The sequence below is a fragment of the Pyrus communis genome, chromosome 10, assembly GCF_963583255.1.
Source record: "Pyrus communis chromosome 10, drPyrComm1.1, whole genome shotgun sequence".
NCBI lineage: Eukaryota > Viridiplantae > Streptophyta > Magnoliopsida > Rosales > Rosaceae > Pyrus > Pyrus communis.
Window position 1 is genome coordinate 19,704,232 of NC_084812.1, and position 12,803 is coordinate 19,717,034.

At 37.3% G+C, this 12,803-nt stretch overlaps 1 pseudogene; it reads left to right on the forward strand.

The window, feature by feature from the left end:
• Positions 1 to 716: 716 nt before the first annotated feature.
• LOC137747955 (uncharacterized) lies at positions 717 to 3,980 on the forward strand (annotated as a pseudogene).
• The last annotated feature ends 8,823 nt before the right edge of the window (positions 3,981 to 12,803 follow it).

Sequence of the window (12,803 nt, forward strand, 5' to 3'; positions counted from 1 at the left end):
ATTACATTGCCCTTTTGTTTTTTATTTTATTTTATTTTATAAATTAGTGGAATGTAACAACCCAAGGCTTCATCTAAAATTGCTAGTTGAAGGTAACTTTACGGATGTATCATGTATGACCTTGCTCAAGTATAGTTTTTAAAGCTTGTAATCATTGCTTAGTTTCTCTTATACGTGGCTTAGTTTCCAATATAAGACACTATTACCTTCCATACATAACAGGAGTAACCGTTGTGTCATTTGCATTATCAGTAAGGATCCTCATCAAAACAACTCAAATGTGAGTTTCAAAAATAAGATTGTACCATCATTTGTAAGGATTGTTTTAAGTCTCTGAGAGTATTTTAGAGTCCCTAATAGTTGTTAGTGTCCGATTTAAATTTATAATATGTCGTTTCAAGGAGAACGAAGAGACTAATAGGACTCAATGTTTCTGGCTAATGCTAATGTCATGTTCATGCATAAATATTTACCAGTAAATTTTCGTGCCAAATGAAAAAAAAATGTAAATTAACAAAATAAAAGACGGAAATATTAACAAGGTGAAGAAAAATAAAACAAGAAAAAGAAGAATGGGCCAAGAGGACTGTACCGGGCCAAGCCCAGCCTGGTTAACCATTTTTCTGTTGGGGTAACCGAAACGACGTCGTCGCTGATTTTGGCGGGTAAAAGATAAAAATTGAGGAAATCAAGCGCTCCATAAACCTCTAGGAACTGGAAGTCTCTCTGTGCACACCTTCCTCACTCCTCACACTTCGAAACCCTGGCGAGTCAGAGAATCACAATACGGCGTCGTTTCCCCTGCAAAAACCTTGGACCATCATCTTTGCCGTTCTAGCATGTAAGTATCTCTCTCTGTTTCGTCATTTTCTATCGAAAATTCATCTGATTTCTCATTTGGGCAAAATTGGGATTGTGCAACTTGAGAAATGTCAAATTGTTTTTGTGTAATTTTTGGAATGCCGTTAGACAGTGTTTGGTTGCTGAGAAAATGCAGGAAAACGATAGAACGGAAAAAGGATCGGAATTAGCCTTTTGGGTTTTTGGGATATGAGAACCGTAAAATGTTGGTGATTTGCAGCATCTATCCAGAAGCATAATTGTGGGGTTTCTGGTGTTGATTGGTAAACAGTTTCAAGCGGGTTAAATCCTGTTACCGAATTGGTTGATTGTTGCAATTTCCCTTGCCTAATCTGCGATTTTTAATTAGTTGGCAAGTTTAGATTGCATAATTAATTGTTACAATTCCAGAACATTGACAAATTTGATTTCTATATAAAGAGCAGAATTTTTTAGTGTATTTAGAGTGAACATTACAGATTACATTTGTGAGTTGTATCAATGGTTGTGATTCATTGTATTGTTTATTAGCAAGTTTCTATGATATGATTGTTTACCCATCTGGGCTACTAAAGAATTACTATACTTAACTATGGTGGTTTCTGTAGCTTCTTTGCTCGTATTTTTTAATTTGACACTGATAAATCCAAAATCTATAACATTTTCTTACACTTTAATTTTAGGCAACTCCAGTCCAGAAAATACAACTCAAGGCAATAAACGACGAGGGTTATTCATCATCTTGGCTTTCAACTTTTGATATTTTTTAGTGGAAGTTCGGACTTTGATGTAGATGTCTCATTTTTCCCTTCACAATCTGTCTCTGTGTGTGTGTATGGAGAAAGCTATGGATCCACCATCTCCAGGCTGCACTGGTGCTGAAGCAGTACTAAGTCTCCAACCCAACTCGTCAATTCCTATTACATATCACCCGCTTTTTGGTCCACACTGCATGAAAGGTGAGGGATAAGTTAAAACTACTTTCTGGAGCCTTTGTTCTGGGGTCAATAGAGTGTTATTTTTTGTTACTTACTTGCAGTTTCATCTCCAGGCTGCACTGGTGCTGAAGCAGTACTAAGTCTCCAACCCAACTCGTCAATTCCTATTACATATCACCCGCTTTTTGGTCCACACTGCACGAAAGGTGAGGGATAAGTTAAAACTACTTTCTGGAGCCTTTGTTCTGGGGTCAATAGAGTGTTATTTTTTGTTACTTACTTGCAATTTCTTTTCTTCTGTTTTTCATTTCTAGAGTAACTGTTAGAGGACAGCCTGATGAAGATGTAGTCCTCTGCATAGAGTCAAAAACTTATGCAATGAAGTCCGTTGGAACTTCAAATTCTGTTTTTCTCATACCCCCATGCAGTCAATATACTACTTTTGAATGCCCAAAGTGTTGCGATGAGAACTATCATGACCCACAATCTGTTGCTTCTGTCATTAAGGTTGCAACTGGTAACATGGAGCTTGTTGAAGTTGCAACTTGACAAGCTAAGGTTGCTAGTTTTCCAAAATCCTTACTGATCTGATGAGGACGTAGAAATCGTGGATTTAGAGGAGATGGAGAGAACAAATACAGGACTGTATGGATAGAATGATCTTATCGAGAAGGTTCAAGCCAGTGATTACGAATTAAGGACTGGGTTGCAGGCTCTTTCAGCTGTGGAGATAAATGGATACTGGAGAATTGTGGATGAGAAGTACATGGGCACAATTTTAAGGATGCTTTTGCACAATTCAGTGTTGAATAACTGGGCCTTGCCTTTGCTTAATCAAGATGATGTGTCAATATGTTGGAATCAGATGGCTTTCCTCGCAAACTTGCAGGCCACTGCTTGCATGTTTTTGGTAGTAAGGTGACTGAAGGTGCGACCACAAGTCGTGTCTGGAAGTTGGATGAGAGGAAGGTATGTGTGCATTTTGCAAGAGAAATCTTGAGACATGGGAAGAGGAAGATGAAGAAGTTCATGGAGGAATAGGTCCGCAAGGTTCCCGAAGGGATGGCAGCTAGGTTTGACATATTGGAAGGTGAAGTTTTGATAGAGAGGCTTGGAGCTGAGACATGGATTCGAGCCTTCAGTTTTTCATCTCTACCCTACAATCCTGCAGAACAATTCTCCATCCTTTCTCAAGAGTGTCCAAAATGGGAATGGAAGGATCTAGAGCCCTTTATCAGGTTAGTTTGTATATTCTTGTGATTGTCCTTTTTCTTTTTTTTCGGGTGTATTCTTGTTATAGAGATTTTGATCAAAAGTAATTTACATTTTCCTTTTCTGAATCTACTTCTTAGGGACTTGAATGTGCCGGGACTTTCTGCAGAAGGTTTGCTTCTCAAATACACTAGAAGAACACAACCAACTGCTGATGCAGAACCAGTCTTCAGAGCGAGATAGTGTTGGTGTATATTATTCTGCATTTCTCTGGTACTACTTTCACTTTGTCAGCGTGTTTGCACTTTTGAATTGGCTATATTGTTAACAAATCAAGTACTGTCCTCTACATAATATCGTTCAATGCACTCTAATCAAAAGCCTGCTTGATTTTGTTGGGATGCATAAACATGTAGAAGTGATTTTGTTGCTGCAGTCATGGTTAGCATTAGAGAAAACCTGCGTCACGGTAATAAATTGGTCACTTAGCAGGCCTTGTTTCTAATTATTGGATCTGGTAAAGCGTATGCCAAATGTGAATTATAGTAGCATGAACATCGTATATGTTATGATGATAGAGAGATTATCTGCGGATCAAATTGCTTCTAGTTGTGTAAGTCACTGATACGATCACCTTTTTATATTGAATTTTCGTACTGGTTATTTTTCTGCGAAGTTTGTGGTTAAATCTTTCACTTAGGTCGGGCTTCCAACCTAGCTTCATTTCAACTTGAAAAAGAAAAAGGTTGAAGAGTTGAGTCCTTTCTCTGATGGTTATTCCTCCTAATCCAGCTACCCTTGTATGTAACGAGGATATGAAGAACGGGAATGAAGCAAAGTAAGGCAAATCTAGCTCTAGTTTTGGGGCATCTTCTCTTTTGCTTACTGCGTGAGAGGATGCTTCCGAACCAACATATCAAAAGATTCCCGTTCTGGAAAACTTTCACTTTTCAAAGTCTACAAAACATAGCTAAGGTAGGGGACTTTGTATGGCAGCCACTCCGCTCTGTTGCGGTCCATGATGTTTTCGTCTGTGATTCATCAATCACATAGTTTATAAGGCTTTTAATATGTAATTGGGTTTAAAATTGTAATTGGTTTATTTTGACTTCTTGTAAGTTGTGGCCCAATTGTTAAATGGCCCATTAGCTGGTCCGCTTATAAGGGAATCACTACACTCCTTAACGGTCATAAGAATATTTTAAGGGAATTTTAAAGAAAAGCTTCCGGTACTGTTCATTTTAACAAAAAAAACCATATTTTTACACTAAAAGGTCAATTCTGGTACTATTCACCTTACCCTTTATTTTGTCGTTATTGTTAAAACTCAAAGTTTTCAAGCCCTTTTCATTAGTTTTCTTATATTTTAATAGAAATCCAATTGGCTTTTGCCTTCTTCCTCCTTCATCCATGTCCGCCATTGTTTTCCGGTCCTAGTTTCCCTCCTTGCATGCCATGCCATTCTACCACCACCCGTTTTGTAGACATAGATGCTCGTGTTGCTGTGCTCGAATCCTCTGTTGGGAATCTCCAAACCTCTTTTTTTGATACACTTAACGCCAAGCTGGCGGTGTATTTTCCGTCATGTACTAATAATCACGGTGCTGGTTCTTTTTCAAACCCAAATCCAACTCCACAACCGACTCTGGGTGATGCAGCCGATCCTCAAAAGGTAGAGCCTCTTCGCCATCATTGGCGTGAACTTGCAAAAACTGGGGGTAATGCTCGTCCTCCTTGGCAACTTTGTATTGAGTTTCCCCGTTTTGTTTTCAGGTGAAAATCTGATTGCTTAGATCTACAAGGTAGAGCAATTCTTTGCTTACTACAACATCGCTGATCAACAGAAGGTGTTGACAGTCTCATTTCACCTTAATGGGGATGCATTACAATGGTTTTGTTGGGTTGATTGCTTACACTCAACTCTTTGCTGGGAGGAGTTCACTAAGGCATTTTGCTGTGAATGTGGACCCTCTGAGTTCGAAGATGGTGTTTTCGTCAATCAGGTGCTCTTAAGGACTATATCTTTGAATTTCATCGAGTAGCTACCCGTACTACTGAGATTCGCCCAATATTACTGAAGAGTTGTTCTCTGGGGGGTTTAAAATGAGAGCTGAAGTATGATGTGAAATTATTGAGTCCTGCAAATGTTCATGAAGTTGTTGCTACAGCATTGCAATTAGATGCTGATAGAAACACATAAAATACCTGTAAGAGTACAAGGTAATCGTAGTATAGCAGCTCAAGTAAGATCGTTCTCCAGGGATTGAAGGAATAATTTATGTAAAATCAAATCTTAATTAAGTATTTACAACAATTTAGAAAATGTTGATTTTATGATTAAAAATAATAAAAACGAATTTAATTAAAATAATTAAACAAATCTGCAAAGCAAAGAAAACAAAAGAAAATAGTTTTGAAAATCAATTTAAGCATTAGGGTTTCGTCGTCACCTCAACAATCCTATGTAGTTCTTCCGATTACTTATGAATTACACATGCATATTTGAAGGTTAGGTTTTCCTAATATATGCCTACTTGGACACTAACATAGAACGTATATCAAACATCCAATCCGTCTGTGGTATTTAGATAAAATTTAAACATGCATGACTCATTAAGTTTTATGAAACCTTTTGAAAAACCATATAACCCTTAAGATGTGGTATTCATCTTAAGTAAACTTGCACATATTAACCACAGGAAGCCTTCTTCAATTTCAAGACCAATCTCCAACCAAATTGCATCACATTACTTTTCTAAACATCATAATGTTAGCTAAGCATTAAGACAATTAGACAGTATAAACTAGTGATTAATAATTCAAAACTTGCATTCATAAAATCATAAGCAAATTGAAAAGAAACTACATATTCTTGCTAAGGCTCCTGGCCTCGCCCTAGCAAATGAAAATAAGTTATGAACAATTATAAAATAAAATATTATTAAAAACAAGGATATAAAACATCTTGAAATACAAATCGTCAAAACCTAGCAAAGTTCTCCAAAACTAATGCGTTCTTCCCCCTCTTCTCTTTCAAAACCCTAATGGCTAAAAAGCCTTATTTATACCACTACACAATTAAAATCCTTATGATAAGCTCATATTTATATAAATTTTACATCAAATTCACTTGTCTTTTCTTAGTTAGTTCCTTATATTTTTGAGCTATTTACTTTGTTTTTGTGTTTTGTAGGATTTGTCAAGTAAAGAAAAGAAAAATAACACAAGTGGAATTTTAGGTAACAAATTCGTCAAAACTGCCTGTGCAGGTCAGCTGACTTTGGAAGCAAGTTGCGGATAGTTCAGAATGAATTAGAGAATGAGCCTTATATTTAGAAAGCTACGGATGTCTATTTTCTAGAGCATTTCGCGGATTGTTAATATCATTTTTCTAGAAGAAGTTATGGCCGTTTTAACACTGAAAGGTTCTCAAGAGGCTGAGCAGTTTGTAACTGACAAGAAAGCATTGAAAGCAATAAATCCAATAAAACTAGCAGCCAAAACTGATGCAGCCAAGAACAAGCCAGCTGACACCTATTCAAATATCAGAGGAAATGGAAAATTAAGTGGGAGTAATGGGCATAAAGGCTGCCCAAAGAGTTGCAGTTGTTTTAGCATTTTCTCTCACTTCTTGTCATCACTAAATGCCTGTTAGTGGGGTGAGTTATGAAAAAAAAACTATGGCAGCAGAAAAGAAGAAAAGGGTTGCAGGTTGCAGCGGCAAAGAGTGGAAAAAAGGTGGAAAAAAGGAAGGAAAGCAAGGAAAAAAAGGCAAGGCTGCTGCGTTGGGGAAGAAAGGAAAGGAAGGAGGAAATCTTGGCATTCTCTTCTTTCGGTTTTATCTTCTCAAACTCATGTCTTTCTTTTGGTTTAATTTGAGAATTATGTGTAACTAATTTTTAGTAGTTAGGGGTTGTTTTGAAGCCCCGAATATGATTGCAAGTTTGTTATGACATTTCGTTTGAATTACTTTTATGAATGGATGACAATTGGTTCACTACTTGTCTCATTGATGAATTCTTTATGTGTTTTCTATGGATGCATACTTAGTAAGCATATCTAGGATTCTAATGCTATGAATATGTGTGTGCCTGCCCTTGTCGAATGAGGACCTACATATGTTCTAGAGTAGTACTTGTTAATTGCGATTAACATGTGAATCAATTTCTAGGATAAGTAAGACAACGCTAGTACTTACGATGCTTTATGATGACTCAAACTCTTTTCGTTCTTAATGATTTCTACTTGTTAAATCTATGAACACACCATTCTAGATTGCATGTTAGGGACTAAGTTAAATTGAAAATGCCATTCTCTTAACATACTACATAAGAAAGAGTAATAGGTTGAGTTCTAACATTGAGCTAACTTGAGCATCTTCATCTGAAAATGAAAGGAATTTGAATGAAACATAACATGTTTGCATGATTATTTGGTGGTGGATAACAATTCCCTTAACTCGTTTTTCTTAATTTGCGAACTACTTAAAATCTGTTTTTGTTTGATTTAATTTAAATAGAAAATCAACTCCAAAAATCCCAAAAATTTGTGTGAGTGTAGCTCTATGTGTCTAGTGTCTTCATATAAAATTTCGTAGACTTTATATAAGTGTAAGTCGGTCTAATAATTATTTTTCGATGGCTGGTCAGTAGGGACAACAACACAGTTTTTGTGACATTTTAAGTAGTTAGATAAAACAATCTTTTGCGGGAAAGACCCTTATTTTCATATGCTACAATTGACAAATCTTAGTGTTAATAAGGAAAATCAATAGGACATTTGTGTGCTACTTTGTGGTGTGCATTTAATTCTATCAAATTTTTGGCGCCATGTCGCCGGGGATTGTTATTTCTAATTACTTATTTTTTTATTGTTTTCTTTTCTTGTCTAATTAGTGTTTTTTTTTTTGTTTTTGTTTTTATTTCAGGTATTCTTCGTAGGATATGCATACTCGAAGGTCCAAAAGCATTGATCTAGCTTCCTACGATCCTGAGGTTGAACAAACACTTCGAAAGCTTCAAGGAACAATCAAGCAGAAGCGTGCATCAGTGTCTTTACCACCATCTTCTCCACCACATTTGAGTTCAGAAGAAGAGGAAGAACCACAAGAAGGCATGGCTGATGATTGTACTTTGAGGGAGTTAGCAACGCCAAATACGGATCAACAACCATTGTGCATCACGTATCCAAATGCAGAAGGAGGATTTGAGCTTAAGTCTGGCATGATTCACTACTTGCCTAAGTTCCATGGCTTCTCAACAGAGGATGCCAACAAGCATCTCATGGAGTTTCATGTGGTATGCTCGGGAATGAGACCAGCCAATGTGGATGAGGAGTAAGTCAAGTTGAGGGCATTCCCATTTACATTAGAAGCTAAGGCAAATGAGTGGCTTTACAATTTACATTCGGGATCAATGAACACATGGAACCAGTTGAACCAAGCATTCTTGGAGAAATATTTTTCGGCCATAAAAGCTGCAAGCATAAGGAAAGACATATGTGCAATCCGACAACAACATGGAGAGCCCTTTGGAGATTACTATGAGCGATTCACACATTTGGTTGCATCTTGTCCTAATCATCAAATTTCAGAGCATCTTTTAATGTAGTATTTTTATGAAGGATTGTGTGGTACTGATCGTGTAATGCTTGATGCAGCAAGTGGAGGAGCATTCATGGACAAGACACCAACAAATGCTAAGGCATTATTAAAGAACATTGCTGGCAACACACGACAATTTGGAGGGAGAGATGAGCTACCTCTTAAGAAAGTTAACGAGGTAAGTGCTAACTCTAGTATTGAATTACAATTAGCTAACTTGACTGATCTTCACTTAAAGTGGAACAATCAAGACAACAAACAACAATATGTTCCCAATAACTATAACCGTCCACCTGGCTTTTTTCAAGCAAGACCGCAGACCTAATTTCAGCCTCAACAACAACAAGCTCCAAGTAAGTCTCTTGAGGATTTAATTGCTTCTTTAGCTAACTCTACTCAATCTCATCAACAGAAAACAGACAAAGCAATTGAAAATCTTGAGTGCCAAATGAGTCAGTTAGCAAGTTTGATGGGGCAACAACATCAACCAGGAAGGTTGCCTAGCCAAACCGTGGTGAATCCAAATGTGGAGCAGATGAATGTTATGACTTTAAGGAGTGGAAAAGAAGTTTTTGAGCAGCCAAGGATGCAAAAGAGGACTAGAAAAGATACAGAATTGAACAAAAAAGATTCTAATAAGGTAAGTAAAGAAGTTCAAAATTCATTTAACTCATGTGTCCCTATTTCTTTTCCTCGTAGGTTTATGAAGTCTAAGAAAGAGCAAACTGATAAGGAAATCTTGGATACTTTCCGAAAAGTCCAAGTGAACTTACCTCTTTTAGATGCCATAAAACAAGTGCCCAAGTATGCAAAGTTCCTTAAAGAGCTTTGTACGAACAAGAGGAGATTCAATGATCAAGAAACTGTGGCATTAAGCGAGGAAGTATCAGCTGTTTTGCAGAGAAAGCTACCATCGAAGTTGAAGGATGCCAGTAGCTTTACCATTCCATGTGTAATTGGAAGGAAAGAGTTTGGGAGAGCATTGTGTGATTTGGGGGCATCCATCAATCTGATGCCATATTCAGTGTATGAATCACTAAACCTTGGAGACTTGAAGGAAACAAAGGTAGTAATCCAGTTGGCAGATCGTTCAAATAGATATCCCAAAGGCCTATTGGAGGATGTACTTGTGCAAGTGAATGAACTTATTTTTCTCGCTGACTTTTTTGTTCTTGAGATGGAACATGACCCTATGCCTACTGCATTTCCTCTTATATTGGGAAGACCATTCCTTAGAACGGCCATGGAAATTGATGTAGAAAGCGTCAAGTTCAAAATCTTCAATGCTATGAGGTACCCTAGTGATTTTGAATCTTGTTTGTCTATTGATGCGTTTGACTACCTTGTGCAGGATTGTTTTAATGAAGGTGTGGGACAAGACAATTTAGAGAAGGCGTTAGTGCATAGCATTACACATGGAAAACTTAATTATTCTGAACACATTGAAGAAGAATTGATCTAGATAGTGGCAGCCCTTGAGTCTCTTTCATCAATTCATGGTAAGTCTTCTTCCTATTTTATTTCTCTTCCTACTTCTGACGAAAAAATTCTTCCTTCTGTGATTCAGGCACCCAAATTGGAGCTTAAACCAATTCCTGAACATTTAAAGTATGCATTTTTGGGAGAGGATGAAACATTACCGGTCATCATATCGTCACAACTCATAGCAGAAGAGGGGGAGAAACTGATCCGGGTACTGAAGGATCACAAAACTACCATAGCTTGGAGCATTGCAAATATCAAAGGTATAAATCCAGCTACATGTATACATAGGATTCTGCTGGAGGAAGGTGTAAAACCGACAAGGGAAGCTCAACGCCGTTTGAACCCACTCATGATGGAGGTTGTCAAGAAAGAGGTTATCAAGCTTCTTGATGTTGGCATCATATATCCTATCTCGAACAGCAAGTGGGTGAGCCCTGTTCAAGTAATTCCGAAGCAATCCGGAGTCACAATTGTTAAGAATGAAGCTAGTGAGCTAGTGCCTACACGTGTGCATAATAGTTGGAGAGTGTGTACAGACTATCAAAAGATAAACAGCACCACAGGCAAGGATCACTTTCCAATTCCATTCATTGATCAAATGTTAGAAAAGTTAGCTGATCATTCTCATTATTGATTTCTTGATGGATATTCTGGATATAATCAGATTGCAGTTGCTCCGGAGGATCAAGAAAAGACGACTTTCACATGTCCATTTGGCACATTTACATATCGAAGGATGCCGTTTGGACTTTGCAACGCCCTCGCCACATTTCAAAGGTGTATGGTAAGTATTTTTTCTGATATGATTGAGAAAATAATTGAAGTGTTCATGGATGATTTTTCAGTTTATGGTGATTCTTTTGATACATTGATGCGAGATTTATACGCGCACAAATTAAACCCTCGTTTGACAATTGTAGTAGAATGGATAAGTGAGGGATCGTTCTAGACCGGGGATTAGGAGGGCTTGCTAAAACCTTCTAAATTGACTTAAAAACATAAAAACACAATATAAAACACTATTTAATGCTCGAAGAAAGCAAAACTAAAAATAAGAAAGATTAAGACTAAGACTTCAACGAAATAGGGGGGAATTGGATTTGGACGAATTTAAACTAAAATGAATACTTGGAAACAAAACCAATTGTAAATATGGATTTGACGGAAATGAATGGATGGGAAGCTAGCTAAGGGTTCTTTCTCTACACATGATATTTATGCATATGAATCAATTTCCAGTTATTCCTTCATTGAATTATGAACGATAATGCCCCAAATTAACCGTGACATCACTAGTTAACCCTCAGATTTTCCTTATATTATTGGATTGGATGGCATCATTCGACAACCCAAAACATTCTCAAAAGTTCCCTACATGTCATCATAATAGAGATACAATCGAAGATCATTAAGAATAATGAAAACCATAAGCATTGACAAAGCATTTGCAACTATGACATCATGTTACTCATGCTAAGAATTAAACTTAACGCGATCGTGACAAGCGACCTTCACTACTTTCAAGTATAAGTTAGTAACGATTATGTGAAACCTTCTTAAACTTTAGCCACATATTCATGCATGCTAATTAAGTGTCGACCCTCAATCAACAAACACAAATAAGTTAATCATCAAATAGTTAAGCCAATTGCATTCACGAATCAAGAGTTCATAACCGGAATTCATCAATTCATATCACATAAATAATCATGGTATTGAAATCACCCCTAGCCAAAAAGGGTTTAGTTCCTCATAACTTTGAAATCAAAGAAACACCTAAACATTCCAACAACTCAAACTTGAATTGTATGAACGTTTAGGCACTCTTCTCTTCCATTCCTCATATTACAAAACAAAGAGAATTGAATTTAAACATTGAAATCAAAGAAACGCGTAAACATTCCAACAACTCAAACGTGAATTGTATGAACGTTTAGGCCCTCTTCTCTTCCTCGTTGTTGTAGCACAAGGTCTAAGGTGAGGTTTGGGGAATTATGGAAATGGATGAGGAATGGTGGAATGGGGACTCACGGTTTTGGATTCTAAGGGGAAGTGTTTGTGTTAGTTGTGGTGTGTGAAATGGAGAGATGGAGTTTGGATTCTAAGGGAGACTCACGGCTAAGAGAGAAAGGGATGTGTTTGTGGTGTGTTGTGTATGAAATGAGATGTCCATGAATGAATGAATGCAAGGGTATTTATAGGAGTAGTGGAGGGAACATATGGCTATGTCATTTGTAGGTGAAGTAGGTGGATGTTGTAGGTGAAGTAGGTGGATGTTGTAGGTGAAGTGGATGTTGTAGGTGAAGTAGGTGGATGTTGTAGGTGAAGTAGGTGGATGTTGTAGGTGAAGTGGGTGGATGTTGTAGGTGAAGTAGGTGGATGTTATGTTAAGTGATAAGTGATAAGTGATATGATATGTGGTTATGATATGATAAGTGGTTAAGTGGTGATGATAAGTGATAAGTGATTAAGTGATATGATATGTGGTGATGATAAGTGATAAGTGCATGTGGGTTAACTAATGAAGGAAATGCATGTGCAATGACAATGTGTTAGAATGGATGTGTGTTATGCATGGCATGATTGGGATTAGGAAAGGTTTAAATGTCCTAAAACTAAAGAGAACAAGGTTCCAACACTTTGGCTCCAATTAGGTCTTCAATTTCGTCCAACACTTTGGCTTCAAGCATAAGCTATCCGTCCTTAGCCCAAAAGTGCTCCAAAAG